Raw genomic sequence first — 16,581 nt, forward strand, 5'->3', positions numbered from 1 at the left:
GATATTTCAAAGAACAGCATGTATACTATCTATGGTGAAACAGATCACCAGCCCAGGTGGGATGCATGAGACAAGTGCTCCAGCCTGGTGCACTGGGAGGACCCAGAGGAATCGGGTGGAGAGGGAGGTGGGAGCGGGGATCGGGATGGGGAATACGTGTAGATCCATGGCTGATTCATGTCAATGTATGACAAAACCCACTGAAATGATGTGAAGTGATTAGCCTGCAACTAATAAAAAAAATAAAAAAAACTAAGATCATCGCATCCAATCCCATCACTTCATGGCAAATAGATGGGGAAACAGTGGAAACAATGGCTGACTTTATTTTTGGGGGGCTCCAAAATCACTGCAGATGGTAACTGCAGCCATGAAATTAAAAGACGCTTACTCCTTGGAAGGAAAGTTATGAGCAACCTACCCACTCCAGTGTTCTTGCCTAGAGAATCCCAAGGACAGCAGAGCCTGGTGGACTGCCGTGTATGGGGTCACATAGAGTCAGACACGACTGAAGCATCTTAAGCAGCAGACAGCATATTAAAAAGCAGAGACATTACTTTGTCAACTAAGGTCCGTCTAGTCAAGGCTATGGTTTTTCCAGTAGTCATGTATGGATGTGAAAGTTGGACTGTAAAGAAAGCTGAGTGCTGAAGAATTGATTCTTTTGAACTGTGGTGTTGGAGAAGACTCTTGAGAGTCCCTTGAACTGCAAGGAGATCCAACCAGTTCATCCTAAAGGAGATCAGTCGTGGATGTTCACTGGAAGGACTGATGTTGAAGCTGAAACTCCAATAATTTGGCCACCTGATACAAAGAACTGACTCATTGGAAAAGACCCTGATGCTGGGAAAGATTGAGGGCAGGAGGATAACGGGACAACAGAGGATGAGATGGTTGGATGGCATCACCGACTCAATGGACATGGGTTTGGGTGAATTCCAGGAGTTGGTGATGGACAGGGAGGCCTGGTGTGCTGCAGTGCATGGGGTCGCAAAGAGTTGGACACAACTGAGCGACTGAACTGAAAATATTATTTATGCTAGAACAAAGATAATCCAGTAAAGTGATTTGTAGACTTAATTTAAACTTATAAGAGGAAACTACAAGAAAATATAAGAAATTAGATTTTCAATTTTAACCAAATTGACTAGGAACAAAGTAGTATCCCCTTTTCTATTCTTTTAACATTTCTGAAAGCATATCAGAATATTGCTACTTATGCATACACTTGTCATTAACTCTGTGCTAGTTCTAGTAGATGGGCTTCCTAGGTGGCTCAGTGGTAAAGAATCTGCCTGCCATTGTAGATTCAGTCCTGATTTGGAAAGATCCCTTGGAAGAGGAAATGGCAACCCACTCCAGTATTCTTGCCTGAAAAATCCCATGGACAGAGAAGCCTGGCAGGCTACATACAGTACATGGGGTCACAAAGAGTTGGACACAACTTAGAGACTGAACAACAGCACACACGGTTCTGGTGGATATAGTTGATATGAACCAATACTAACTGCTTTCGTAACACTGCTAATTAAAGCCACCTGTAACTATTAATTTGGTTTGAGTTATATGATTTCATAGTGAATTGAGAAGCCACTGAGTTGTATGCCAGTGTATATATGTAATTACCCCTCCCTTTTGGAAATATAAATAGCCTTATTGATTCAAGTTGGCTGCTTAGACTTTCTGTCAGTGGTTGCTTAAGTTTGATTGTTGTAGCTCAGGTTTTGGTCCTTTTTTCAGATAAGAATGCTGGTGACATCATCTAATATTTGGATGAATATTTTCAAAGCTCAACTTTTCTTCATTTAGGTCTCTTAAGGATTATAGAACAACTTACCAGTTTGTGCTTTCATGAGCAACTGATATTCTTAACTTCTGTCATTGTATGTGTGAAAGGTTGCAAGTAATGGCTAATCTATTTTCCAGATCTATTTTTTTCTTCCATCATAATAGAGTTACAACAAGTGACATGCCTAGTCACATTTCCCAGCCTCCTTTGCAGTTAGTATGATTAAATGAGTAAGTTCTCTCCAGTGGTATGTGAATGGGCATGATGTATATACAACTTTTAGGGTGGGGCTTTTAAGAAACCAGATATTCCTTCTCTGTGCCGTCTTTTTCCTTCTACTAGTTGGAAAGAAAGAAAGAGGGTTGATGTGTGTTTCTTTGTTTTAGGGAGCAGTAGGAGAAAATCTTTCCCATTGTGCTCCTAGAAAACTTCCTCTTACATCTGGAAGACATGGCCACACCTAGCTCCAAGACTGTCTGGAAATGGTTATCTAACTATTTCAGTCTCCATAGTTGGAAGTAGGAAAGGGATAAGGGGATTAGAAATGGGTAGCCAATAAACAATGTCTCAAATAATGGCCTAAACAGGTAATGCAATACATTAGAAGAAGAAAAACCAGTTTGGATGAAGAAAATGAAAAAAATTAAAAAGCAGAAAATAATGAAGTAAGCAAAAAACCCAAAAAGACTACTTAGTTCTTTTTTTTTTTTTTTTTTTTACTTAGTTCTTTAAAATTCCAGCATAGTTGTGCAATCTCTGGCAATTCTGATCAAGAAAAAAATAGAGGAGACACAAAAAAACCACAAAAGATAGGTAAGATAAATATAGACATGGAAAAAATTTTTTGAAGTGTGAGAGAAAGTTAGCTTTCAATTAATGCTAACAAATTTGAAATCTAAATTAAAAGGTTGATTTCTCTAGAAAAATATGTATAACAAAAATATGTATAAGAAAAGATAGAATAGGGTCATAGAAGAAATTTTTAAAGTAGTCAAAGATGCATCCCTTAAAAAAACCAGATCAAATGACATTATGGTTAACATATTAAAATCTAAACACATAATTCTTCGGTTAAAAAAAAATTTCCAAAATATAAAAAGACGGAAAGCTTCTCCAGTAACTCAGGTTAGTATATGGATAGCATAATCTTGATTATAAATCCAAACAAATAATATCAAATAATAAGAGAACAAGCCAATTTAATCTATGAATGTATCTTTAAATCCTAAATAAGTAAAACTCTACACTGCTTTAAAAGAAAATAATGTATTTCTAACAGGTATAAGATTCATGTTTTGATTAATTAAAATTTAATGTCTGGAATGCAAGGATAGTTTAACATTAATAAACCTATTAATTTAATATATTATATTATCAGATTAAAGTAGAAAATCACACAATCATATAAAAAAGATGCCAACGAATAGTTTAACAAGTATCCCTAATTAAAAGCAATTAAAAAAATCCTTTGGCAAGCTGAGGAAGATAAACACCTTAATCCAATAAAGGTATATTTCAGAAATCTATAATAAAAATTATAATTAACAGTGTTTGGCAGAGATGGCTTCCTGTACCCTACTACCAGTTCTACCCTTCTTCCTTAGTAATATAACCTGAATTTTTGGTCAGCCTTATAGTTGCCTGGAATAAAAAAACCACATTTCTCAGTTGCCCTGGCCACTAGGTATAGCCATGTGACTAGACTGGCTATGTTTAACCAATGGATATAAATAAAAATACTGGAGCAACTGTCCTTGTCAACAGGATGAATTTCAAAAGCCTGCAGTATTAAGTTACAAAAGGCTACATATGTTTTGATACTAACTATGTAAATGTTAAGAAACACACCAGATAATAAATATAACTTATAGCTGCACATTAAAATCATAAAATATTTAAAATGTGCATAAAAATGAAACATATCAATGTCAGAGTGAATGAGAATGAAATAGTTGGTGCTTTATCTTTATTTATAATATTTTATTTCCTTAAGATTAATAAGAACAGAACCAAAAAAGTCCTGAGCCAAATATGGCAAGCAAACAGCTATTAAACTTGGGTCATATTAAAAGACTTGGCTATTAAATTAAGGTATTATTTTATGTGCTTTTCTATGTGCATAATTTTTAAATTTTAGCTGTATAAAATAAAGACTTGAAACGAAAGGAAGTCAAAATAAAACAGCAGGGGTGAATATGGAAAGAGGAAGGAGAAGTCCCAGCCCCATTATTTTGTTCTTTCTCAGATTCCAGGATGATTGACCATACAGGAGCCCCAGGGCTTGGCCTAATTGCCTCCTCCCTGAGTAAATAAATGTCCCAAAGCAAAGGCTAAAGGTAGCCTCTTTGATTCGTCATATCCCAGAGATTGTTCTGATGAGGGAATCAATTCAGATGCTCTATTGCTAGCAGAAGATTATTAAATGACTACAATCAGTGTAAAACTACCCTTATACTTCTATTTACTGCAAGGCTTGAGTTTTTTTTCTTCTGAATTTATCTAATAAAGTTAAATCAAGATATTAGAAAGTAAAATGTAATACAAAATCCCTTCATAAACAGAAACACAAAGCAGAAAAAGCCTAAAAGTAAACTTAACAATAAATATGCAAGACTTGTGTGGAACAAAACTGGAAAAATGTACTGAAAATCATGAAAGGAAATCTAAACAAATGAAAAGATCTATTATTCCCTAAATAAGAACACTCAGTAATTCACCAGTGTTAATTCTCCTCAAGTTAACCTATACATTTAAATAAAATCTCAGTAAAATGGACCTTGATAAGCTAACCTTGAGATTCATCTGAAATAGAATCTCCAGGAATATTTTTCAAAAGACAATGAGAAAAAGTGACCCATAAAAATATCTAAATAAACTATAAAACTTTAATACTTGAAACAGTGTGGTATTGACAGGTAAATAGAAGAACAGAACTGAGTGGACAGTCCAGAAACAGATTCATATAGATAAGATTTTAATATAATAAACTTTGTATTTCAAATCAGAAAAGGAAAATACATATATCTTAACTGTGACATTCACAAATACAAATCCCAAATGGATTAAAGAGCTAAACTTAATGAACATCAAGTTTATAAAACCATCAGAAGAAAATATAGGAAACTATTTATTTTATGATGGAGAGGGTGTCCTTAAACTAAAAACAGCGTCAAGAATTCATAAGTATAACATAGAAGTTGGGTTTCATAAAAATTGAGACAAATTGTGAGAACATATTTGCAAAGATGTATAACTGAAAAAGGGTTAATAAATAATCAGAATATATAAAGAGATCCTAAAAATCAATAAGAAAAATCCAATTGAAAGTGAGAAAAAGATATTAAAAGACAAATGTAGAATAAGAACAAAAACAGCCAACATACATGTGAAAAGATTGTCTATCTCATTAATAATCAGGCAGAATGCAATTTTAAAAAAGAATGAGATTTGCCAGTAGGTTGGCCAGTGCTTTAAAGATGAATGTTTCTTGGTATTAGAGGCTGAGAAGATGTATACTCTTGTACATCCATTACCTCTCTCTTCTACTTTCCCCCTTGCTAACTCCAGTCCTACTGTACTGCCTCCTTTTTTTCTTAGTACACACTAACTTTCTGTCCTCTCCGGTTACTTTTACTTGCTGTTCCCTCTACCTTGATCCTTTTCCCTCAGATGTATTATTATGTGTGACTTGCTCCAGTTCTTCAGTTCAGTCATTCAGTTGTGTCTTACTCTTTTCAACCCCATGGACTGCAGCACACCAGGCTTCCCTGTCCATCACCAACTCCTGGAGCTTGCTCGAACTCATGTCCGTCAGGTCATGATGACATCCAACCATCTTATCCTCTGTCGTCCCATTCTCCTGCCTTCAATCTTTCCCAGCATCAAGGTCTTATCCAATGAGTCACCTCTTCATATCAGGTGGCCAAAGTATTGGAGCTTCAGCTTCAGCATCAGTCCTTTCAAATCTTAAGCTCCAGTTCTTAGTTCAAGTTTTTCTCAGAGATTACCTTTTTTAAGCCAGGTAAATGTGTGACTTTCCTATCACTCCTAAAACCTTTCAGTTCAGTTCAGTTCAGTCTCAGTCGTGTCCGACTCTTTGCGACCCCCTGAACCGCAGCACACCAGGCCTCCCTGCCCATCACCAACTCCCAGAGTTTACCCAAACTCATGTCCATTGAGTTGGTGATGCCATCCAACCATCTCATCCTCTGTCGTCCCCTTCTCCTCCTGCCCTCAATCTATCCCAGCATCAAGGTCTTTTCAAATGAGTCAGCTCTTCACATCAGGTGGCCAAAATATTGGAGTTTCAGCTTCAACATCAGTCCTTCCAATGAACACCCAGGACTGATTTCCTTTAGTATGAACTGGTTGGATCTCCCTGCAGTCCAAGGGACTCTCAAGAGTCTCCTCCAACACCACAGTTCAAAAGCATCAATTCCTTGGTGCTCAGCTTTCTTTATGGTCCAACTCTCACATCCATACATGACTAATGGAAAAACCATAGCCTTGACTAGACAGACCTTTGTCGATAAAGTAACATCTCTTCTTTTTAACATGCTGTCTAGGTTGGTTATAACTTTCCTTCCAAGGAGTAAGTGTTTTTTAATTTCATGGCTGCAGTCACCATCTGCAGTGATTGTGAAACCCCAAAAATAAAATCAGCCACTGTTTCCATTGTTTCCCCATCTATTTGCCATGAAGTGATGGGACCAGATGCCTTTAGACCTACTTTTTTTCCCCCCACATGTTAAATAGGTGGTGGGTAGGTAGGTAAGTAAGTAGGTAGACAGACAGGTAAGTAGGTAGGTAAGTAAGTAGCCTCTGTGTAAATCTTTTTTGAATGACTGAAAAAATACTGCCACTGGAGAAATTATAAGTTGGTACAAATTTTTGGAATATTTTGCATTTAATTAAATACTAAAACAAATAAAATGTGGGTACTCTTTAACCTTGCAATTCCACTTCTACATATCTGTTCTTAGTGAATACATCTGTACACAAAGACAAACAAGTATATTCAGCACAACACTGTTTTTAGTAATAAAAAAGAAATAACGCAAGTAGCCACCAATTGGAAACAGGTTAAATAAGATGTTAGATATTTATGCAACACAATACTATGCAGCTGTTATGAAGAGCAAGATGGATCTGTATTATACCCATATGTAAAAATATGCCAGTGTTTTGATGTTCTATGGAAAATAAATCACAGAAAAATAGCTAAAATATAATCTTATTTATGGAAAAAATAATCCAGTATGTGTAGATATATAGATATAAAGATAGAGATAAACACATGCATACATATGAACATATAAATGCAAATTTAAGATATAAAGGATGCACACCAAATTGTTAATAGTTTATTAGCTTCTCTCTGTGGAGAAGAGGAGCTTGGGCATAGGAGAGCTGGTACAGGAATATATCCTATGTGTTTCCATATTGTTTTAGTCTTTCACCATGAGAATATATTCATGTATCACATTTTTAATTAAAAAATAGAATGTCTTCAAGGTTATCCTCTTTCAATGTCAGTCTCACTCATTTGTATCCTGAAATGCTCTCTTGGGTAGCAGTGAATGAGATGAAGTAATGGCCAGTGTGCTGGGAATTGCGTTTAGAATCGCATTGTGCTAGGGAACATTAGTCAGCCACGGGTGCCCCCACAGAAAAAAAGGTTGAGAACTGTGTTCATGCCCCGTTGTTTCATTTCCTCCAGCAGCATCTAGAAACAAAAGAAGCTTCATTTTTCCTTTACTGTGGTCACATGTCAAAAGCGCAGGAGAGGGATTTTTTTTTTTTTTTTTTTTTTTTTGCAGTTTGGACATATTTCATACCTGCAGAATAGTTCTTTGTGCTATATTCTGAGTAATTTTAAATAAATAAATGCTTCCTTGCTAACATCAAATACAGTGAAATAAATTGCAGGGTTCAGGGTGCATAAATGAGTATGCTGGCAGTCCCTTCTTTTAACTCTCATATGCGGATTAGAAAATATATAGCACTCTGACTCACCTTTGCAGGAATTTTTAAATATTTCTTTATGTGCATTCATTCTTAGTTGTTTTATTGTTTCCTTCCAATTTATACACAAGCCTGTATGTGCTAACACATGAGAACACATACGCACACCCACGCATGCACATACACTCACACAGACAGAACTGCCTGTCTGAATCCCAGGCTTTTTTCTGGATAAGCATTGCTTGACCTTGTGTCTTTTTGCCATCAACATCCTTTAATGACTACCTGGGGTTACAACTCACTGACCCATGGGCCAGTGACAACCTTGTGGGGCAGCTCTGTTTAAATCAGATCCCCTTCTCTTCCTCCTTTTCTCCTTGGTTTGACAGGCTAGAACTGAGTTGATAGGGTATGAGAAGGAGGGAGGTGATTTCCCTCCCTCTACATCTAATAGAGATGTATTAATAATGATAGAAATAACCAAAATAATGATAATAATGACTAATATTATGGAAGACTTACTATTTGCTAAGCACTATTCTAAGCATTTTACAGGTCTCATTTCATCTTCATAAAAACCTACAATCCAGATATTATCATTGTTATTACTAAGGCCATTTTATAAATGAGGAAAATAAGGTGCAGAGAGATTAAGTAACTTGCTCGAAGGTCACACAGCTAGTAAGTGACCTATATCTGTATCTCCACACATAGTGGATTATTTCTCCCTAATAAGATTATATTTTAGATATTTTTCCTTGACTTGCTTTTTTCCAATTGGGATAGCTTTCCATATGTGTACATACAAACACATCCTGTTCTTCATAACAGCTTCACTGTATTATTAATACATTGCATAAATATATTATATTATATTTAGCTTCTGGCCACATCCCCCCACTACCATCTCCCTGATGAAACCTGGGGTGTATCTTTCCATGACTTTTTCCTTATTTATGCCAGCATAGAGGTATAACCGGGGCTTCCCCAGTAGCTCAGCAGTGAAGAATCCGCCTGTGGTAAGGGAAACATAAGCAATATGGATTCGATCCTTGGGTCAGGAAGATTCCCTGGAGGAAGGCATGGCAACCCACTCCAGTATTCTTGCCTGGAGAATCCCACAGACAGAGGAGCCTGGCAGGCTGTTGTCCATAGGGTCATGAAGAGTCAGACATGACTTAGCATGCACACAGAGGTATACACATATTTACATAGGTTTCTTACTTGTTTGTGTATGAGTTCCCTTCCCTGTATGGTTTTGATCTAAGATTGGCCACATAGAAATTTTCATGAGATGTGAAAGGCTAAAAATGAAACAGCAAGAATGATTAGATTGAGAAGGTTGGTATAGGATCAGATACTGTAGCAGTTTGTATACATTCTTTATGGATCTGCTCTCTCACCTTGTTGACATGAAGTAGCAACTGAGCCCACAGAGTCTCTGTCTCTCATAGGATCTCCTCCTTAAGCTTCTCCTGCTCTTGGGTCACCTGTATGCTCCACATTATGACTGAGGTCACCCAGCAGGTCACCAACATCATCAAAGTTGGAGGTTTGAAGGAAGTGAAAGAGCCATTTGATTTTCAGTTCGTCTTCCTAGGTTCCAGTTTATCCTTAGAATGGCAGACCACTTCATGTACATCTTTCCCTTCCAACTTCATGCACATCTTTCCCTTCCCTTCCCTATCCTGAAGACTTCAGGTCCAATGCTGGGCACAGAAGCAAGTCATATATAAACTGTTTAACTAGCTTCAACACTGACCTTCTGTGCATGCTCAGTTGCTTTAGTTGTGTCCGACTCTTTGAGAGCCACCCACAGTGGACTGTCACCCCACCCCATGGACTGTTGCCCACCAGGCTCCTTTGTACATGAGGATTCTCCAGGCAAGAATACTGGAGTGGATTGCCATGCCTTCCTCCAGGGGATCTTCCCGACCCAGGGATCAAACCCACGTCTCCGGCATTGCAGGAGGTTTCTTTACTGCTGAGCCACCTGGGAAGCCCCAACATTGACCTTGCATGAGGTCAAATCCCTATGATTAATTCCTTATTCTACAACAAGGGTCCTCAGCCTTCAGAATCTAATTCCTGAGGATGATCTGAGGTGGAGCTGATGTAATAATAGTAATGAAGTGCTCAATAAATGTAATGCGCTTGAATCATCCCAAAACCATCCCCCCACCACCACCATTCTGTGAAAAAATTGTCTTCTGTGAAACTGGTCCCTGGTGCCAAAAAGGTGGGGGACCACTGTTCTATGTAACACCTAGAAGTTTTCCTTCTCTGATCAAACCTTGATTAATACAGTGTGTCTGTTTTTATCTGTTAATAAAAAGAATCAAATTATACTGGTTGGTCTTTAACTTGTTTTCTTCACTGATAGACCATAGAGATTCTTACAAGTTGTTACATCTCTCCCCCACTCCCATATATTTCTCCATATATTCACATGATCACACTAAAATATTATATTTTTTATTCTGAGAATCTGATTCTAGAAATAAGATTCTAGAATATGACTCTGGAAATCAAACATTTTAAGTTTGCTTGATGATTTGTTATTTTTCTCTTTGTCTCTTTCTTCTCATTCATTCCTGCCTTAAGTCCCATATCCATCCACTAGATAACTTGTATAACAACTGTATGTATCCTTCTGAATTTTTCTTTGTGCTCTTAGACCAATATATGAACTAATACAAACACTCTTGCTTATGTAAAGTATACGTCCGCCACCAAATTGAAATATAAATTTTTCATATGTTAAATTTTCATATATATTATGATCTATTTCTGGATTTTCTATTCTGTCAACTTATCTATCTGTTCTCATGCTGATATGATATTGACTGATTACAAAAGCTGTGCAATATGTTCTTATATATAGTAAAGAACTCCACATATATACACTGTTCTTTTGCATCTGTGTCTGTGCTTAGTTGCTCAGTCATGTCCAAATCTTTGTGATCCCCAGCAATGTAGCCCTCCAGGCCCCTCTGTCCATGGGGATTCTCCAGGCAAAAATACTGGAGTGGGTGGGTTATCATGCCCTTCTCCAGGGGATCTTCCCAACCCAGGGATCAAACCCAGATCTCCCGCATTGCAGGCAGATTCTTTACCGTCTGAGCACCAGGGAAGCCCCTTTCTCAATTATTCTAGGATATTTATTCTTACATATGAATTTTAAAATAATAGGAGCGATTTTTTAAGATTCTGCTACGATCCTAACTGGAAATATACTTTATATTAATTTGGGAGAATCACTACTTTATTACCTATTTTTCCTACTCAAGAATGTGAAATGCTTTTCCAGTTGCTAAAATCTTGTTTCATATCCTTCAGTAAGATATTATAGTCTTCATATGATGCTGTGCCTTTCTAGTAATTTTATTCCTAGTTTGTTTTTTTTTTCTTTTTGGTGTGTGAACAAAATGCTATTACTTTTTTGTTTTTATTCCTAAGTCTATATTGCTAAAACACAGAAAACATTTTTAGCATTTATCTTTTATTCAGCCCCCTTAACAGATTATTTTATTAATTCCATCAGTCAGAATTTAGTCAGAGAAGCAGAAAAACTAGTATCATGAAATGGGGTTTAATTATAGGAACTAGACCTTAAGTAATTGTGAGAGATGTTAGGAAATAAAGGTCCAAAAGAAGGAAGTTGGAAAATCAGAGAAAATTCACTACACAGCCTTAAATCTGGAAAGCTGGACACATCCAAGTGTCAGAGAGGGAATGTGAAAGCAAAGTGGCAGGAAAGTTTCTGGAGAGCTGCACCTCTGCCTGGCACCCAATTCCAAAGTCTTCAATTCAGAATCTGTTGGAGGGCCTGGGGCTACTTTTGGTCAGTGGGTCTCGCCACCTGGAGGTAGAGTTGAACACGGAGTAGAGGAAATAATGAGAAACCGGAAATCACTTGGCACCTCTGCATCTGTCCTTCATCATATCTGACTCAAAAGAACCTCAGAAATAGTGGATGCTACTCTACTTCCGCATTCCAAGTCTCATGTGACTTTTGATTCTGGCCAACTCTTGCACAGAACCACAAAGTGAAACGTTTCTGAAAAACATAGTCACTTTTGTAATTTCATTAATGTTAGAACAATTCAGCATTCAACTTGGTGGTTCCAAAGCCTATGCATATTACTTACTTTTTCTGGCTCCTTGCAGTCACTAGAACCTCCAAGGCAATGTTAAAATAAGAATTTCCAGCAAAGGGCCTTCCTAAATAGCTCCTAATTTTACTTTGAGTTTTTTATTTTATAATAACATTTTTTCATCGCTTCTCAGCCTTTTGGCTAAGATCAAGTGTAGAATAACATTTTCTTTTGGTTTTTGTAAAATCAACTTTATTATACTTAAGTAGATTCTTCCTGCTTATTACTTACTAGCTCTGACTTTTGAATTGTATTAAAAGTCTTTCAACATCTACATTTTGATATAGTAATTTTGCTTTCCCTTTTTGATTTGGTGATGTAATGAATTATGTTGAATTATGATGAATTATGTTGATAGATTTTCTGATATAAAATACTTTTATTCCTGAGGAATTTATAAGTGACAATCAGGATAGGGAAAGAGGTGGAGATTCAGTTCTCATCCTCATGTCAGCTTTCTCTCTGGTTGACCTCAGAGTTTTGAGATAAATTACTCAGTACACAACTGATATACCATCTCTCATGTCTTTCTCTTCAGAATGTTTGCTATTTTATTACATACTCATTAATGGAAAGGATTACCTGTTATGATGTTTTCATATATTAATAACATTTAATTAGTCATTCATTTGGTGCTGAGAAGATAGAGGAAGACATTCAATACAAAATGCTTTTCTAACTATTTTCTTTGATTTCAGTAGGAAATAAGCACTATGTACTGGCCATCCCCTCAATATAATTGACATGTGTATATTGTTAAAAACATAACTCTGATTCCATAAAGACCTCACTACGAATCCAAGTTTTTTCATACATATTTATCACAGTGATTTCAGTAAATTTGTATTAAGTTCATTCCCTAAGCCTGATGTTATCATTCAATAAAAAATCCAAACTACTTCACATGTCCTCGAAACATGTAGGTTTCCTACTTAAACTACTTAAGAAAGGCAGGAATCTTAGTACATTTATAATGTGTACAGTCTGTTTGATATGAGGGGAAAGGAAGAGCTTGCCTTAGTTCTTCTTTCTTGCCTTTGTATAGGGAACAAGTAGATACAGGCTCCTGGGGCAAAAGCCAGGTTCATGTTGGAAGGGCTCAGAAACAGAGCAAGGACTTTTAGGGGTCAAGTAAATCCATAAAGGCAAATTGGTCTGCACCTGCCTCAAGCTGTGCTGTTAATATTAGTAGACAGGATGCTATAGAAATGAGAAGGAGAAAACTATAAAAAGTGATATTTAAGTTGCTGTGAAGCTTGAATTTGAGCTCTTTTCCATTATTGCAAAATCACTACTAATATGAGGGAAGCAGAGAGACCAAAGCCAATGAAAAGCCATAGGAAGCTGCAGAACACATGAAAATCCCAGCTGGTGAATAAAATCTTTCACATCGGCAAAACAGTGTGAGTGAAAAATCTTTTAAACATGCATCAGCTGCAGGGGCTGGATGTTGAGAAATATAAGATTAAGATGATGCTAGGGAAAACTGAGGGTCACTCATGCTCACCCCTTAAGAAAACCCTGCCTATGCTGTATTAAGTCACACACCATTAGGGTGAAAAGGCAAGCTCAGCTGCTCCACGTCTTTCCTATAACGTATATATTAAAAAACACAGCAGAGACATTACGGCTCTCTTTCTTCCTCCATTTTATTCTCCACTACTTCCTTGCTATATCACTCATTTATCCTCTCTCCAAAAGTTGTATTCTCTTCTTTCCTTGATAGACAGAAAGACTGTCAGAAATACAGCTTGAACAATCATATTTCTATAATACAACTGGTTTCCCTTTCCTTGAGGATAATAAGGAACTTTTCAGGAACAAAACTGCCTGATCTCCATTCCCTGGGGAGGAGTGTTTTAACACTCGTTTACAGGATAGTCTAAGTGACTTCAATTCACAAAAGAGAAGACCAAACCAAAACACAACAGAAACTCGACAAATAGTTTTCACATAAAAAATAGCTTGGGGCTTCCCTGTGAAGAGTCAGGGTGAAGAGTCTGCCTGTCAATTCAGGAGACACAGGTTCAATCCCTCATCCAGGAAGATCCCACTTGCCATGGAGCAGCTGGGCCCTTGCTCCACAACTACTAAGCCTGTGCTCTAAAGCCCAGGAGCCACAACTACTGAAACCTGTGTTCTGCAAGAAAAGCCATCACAATGAGAAGCCCGTGCACAACAACAAAATGTAGCCCCTGCTCACTGCAGCTAGAGAAAGCCTGTGAGCAGCAATGAAGGCCCACCACAGCCGTAAGAGTTAAAATATTAAAATATACAAAGCAACATGAAGGAAGATAATTTTGAAATAAGAATTATGAAACCAGGAAAACAAAAATTAACATGAGTAAGAAAAATAAAGTCCTTTTTTGCAGATGATAAAGACAGAGATTTTATCATCCAAAGACCTTCTATGAGATAATTACTCAAGGACATACAACAGTAAAACAAAATGAATATGAGAAGGAGAAAGACATGAAATGCGAGAGACTTGTGAGCAAAAATTATTCAATCCCAACCTTAAGTGTAATTAATCTTGTTCACAGGAAATTAACAAATATTTTATCAGACTGAGAGGTTTTTTTTAACACTTCTCTCAGAAATCTATAGGTAATAGTCAAAAACAAATGAAAACACAGAAGTTTGAATCAACTTGACCCTGAAAGAATTTTTGAGATGACGGCTTTGTGGCAACTAGCCCAAATTGGAGCAAAAAGGTCAGAGGGCTCCAGAAGGGATACCTCCACAAAAAGGAAAAAATTGGTCAACTGACATATTTAACCCATTTGGGAGGAAAATTACATCTCTGTCCAAGTTTGAGAGACTCAGTCATTGAAAAGTAAGCAGATGAACAAAATCATATAATTAGTGACTCTAGGAAAAACAAAAAGTTGTAAGGCAAGAAAATATACCCATCATAAACTACATAACTTGGCTGTGAAAAATATTCTGATAGTTGTAAAAATGTAAGCAATAAATGAATGATTTAGTAAGAAAATGTTTTATATGTTGGGAGGATGGGTGGAGGAGGGTGTGTGTGCACATGCACATGTAAGGGAAGTCTAAGAGGTAAGTCCTGATCCTCCATTCTACAAAGTCAGGATGCCTATAATAGGAAAAAAAAAAATAAAATCAAGATGTTGCAAATACCACCATGTGTTATTTGAAAGGGTAGGAACAAATACCAGAAGAAACAGCTAAAATATCTGAAAGTCGTTAACTCAGAAGAGTAGAACTTGGAGATAGACATGGAAAGGAAGGAAGGCTGCTGTTTTTGTATCATAATTTATAGAAGATTTTGATTCTCAAAAACATCTATTTAAAAATATTGATAAGAACAAAAACAAATACATCAATAAATTTGGAAAAGCATAGGATATGATGTGTAATCAAATTAACTGAAGATCAGTGATGTACAAAGGACTCAGCATGCACAAGTGTAGTGAGAAATACAGACCCATAAAGCACCAAACTTTCTGTAACTTGACTTGCCCATGATATTTTTCTGTTATGCCAAATGTTTTTTAAATGCCTTCTTGGTGTAAATTTAAATATTACATAAATTGTCAGTGAACTGCTAATGCCTGTTAATATATTTTGGTTGTCATCTTAATTTCTCTAGGTCTCAGTTTCTTGTAAAATGAGAATAATGATTTTACCTTTCTCATAAGATCATTGGAAGGATGAAATAAGATGACGCATATGCCACTCTTACTCTGCCTGGCATTCAGAAAGGACTTGATGAACTTTTCCTGTTATTATTTAATAATAATAATATAGTATTAATATTGGGCTTTCCTGGTGGTTTAGATGGTAAAGAATCTGCCTGCAATGCAGGAGACCGAGGGTCAATCACTGGGTCAGGAAGATCCCCTAGAGGAGGGCATGGCTACCCACTCTAGGATTCTTGCCTGGAGAAAGCCATGGGCAGAGGAGCCTGGAGAGCTACAGTCCATGAGATCGCAAAAAGTAGTATACAACTGAGCAACTAACACACTTTCACTTTATCAACATTAATATTATTTCACTGTTTTCAATATAAAGTATATTTTTCTATTTCCAAGAAACAAAAATGATTTATTGAATGTATGTCGAGTTACTTTGGACCATGTCTTCAGTTGTTGGTTGACTTCATTGGCAGTTATTAACATTGAGTAATATAATTTGATCATTATGGGTGATGTTGACACAAACCAGTAACTTTAAGTGTTTTTGATGGTCGGTGTTGATCTAATCATGTTAACAACACTGATAATAACCTGTCAGTTTGAGTCCTGGATGGACATTTTAACCTGTACTTAATTAGGGACAAATAATTTCTGCTTCCCTTTTGTGTATGGCATTCTTTTCTGTGTTTTTTAGGATCTATAAGAGAGGCAAAGATTTTGAAGTCTATTGTAGACATTCACAATGGCATCTTCCTAAAGGATTTGGAGGCTCTTTATCAACCAAAACAAAACCACCAGGGAAAGTCAGGAAGCAATTCCACACAGGTGCCACTTCTTACTCAAAATGTGGCAAGGTAAGGTGACTATATATGTTCAGATCTGTCTATAACATTTAATCCTGATAACCTTGTAAGGCAAGGCTTGTTAGGCCCAATAAATGGCAGAAATATGGGTCAAATCCAGGTTTAAAGTTGATACTCTTTCTACAATACATACTCCCTCTCAT

The 16,581-nt window shown here is 36.7% G+C and overlaps 1 pseudogene; it reads left to right on the plus strand.

Moving 5' to 3' along the window:
• Window positions 1-12,031: 12,031 nt before the first annotated feature.
• Window positions 12,032-12,139, plus strand: LOC133055366 (U2 spliceosomal RNA; annotated as a pseudogene).
• Window positions 12,140-16,581: the final 4,442 nt, after the last annotated feature.

This window comes from Dama dama, chromosome 4 (genome assembly GCF_033118175.1).
Source record: "Dama dama isolate Ldn47 chromosome 4, ASM3311817v1, whole genome shotgun sequence".
NCBI classification, from domain to species: Eukaryota; Metazoa; Chordata; class Mammalia; order Artiodactyla; family Cervidae; genus Dama; species Dama dama.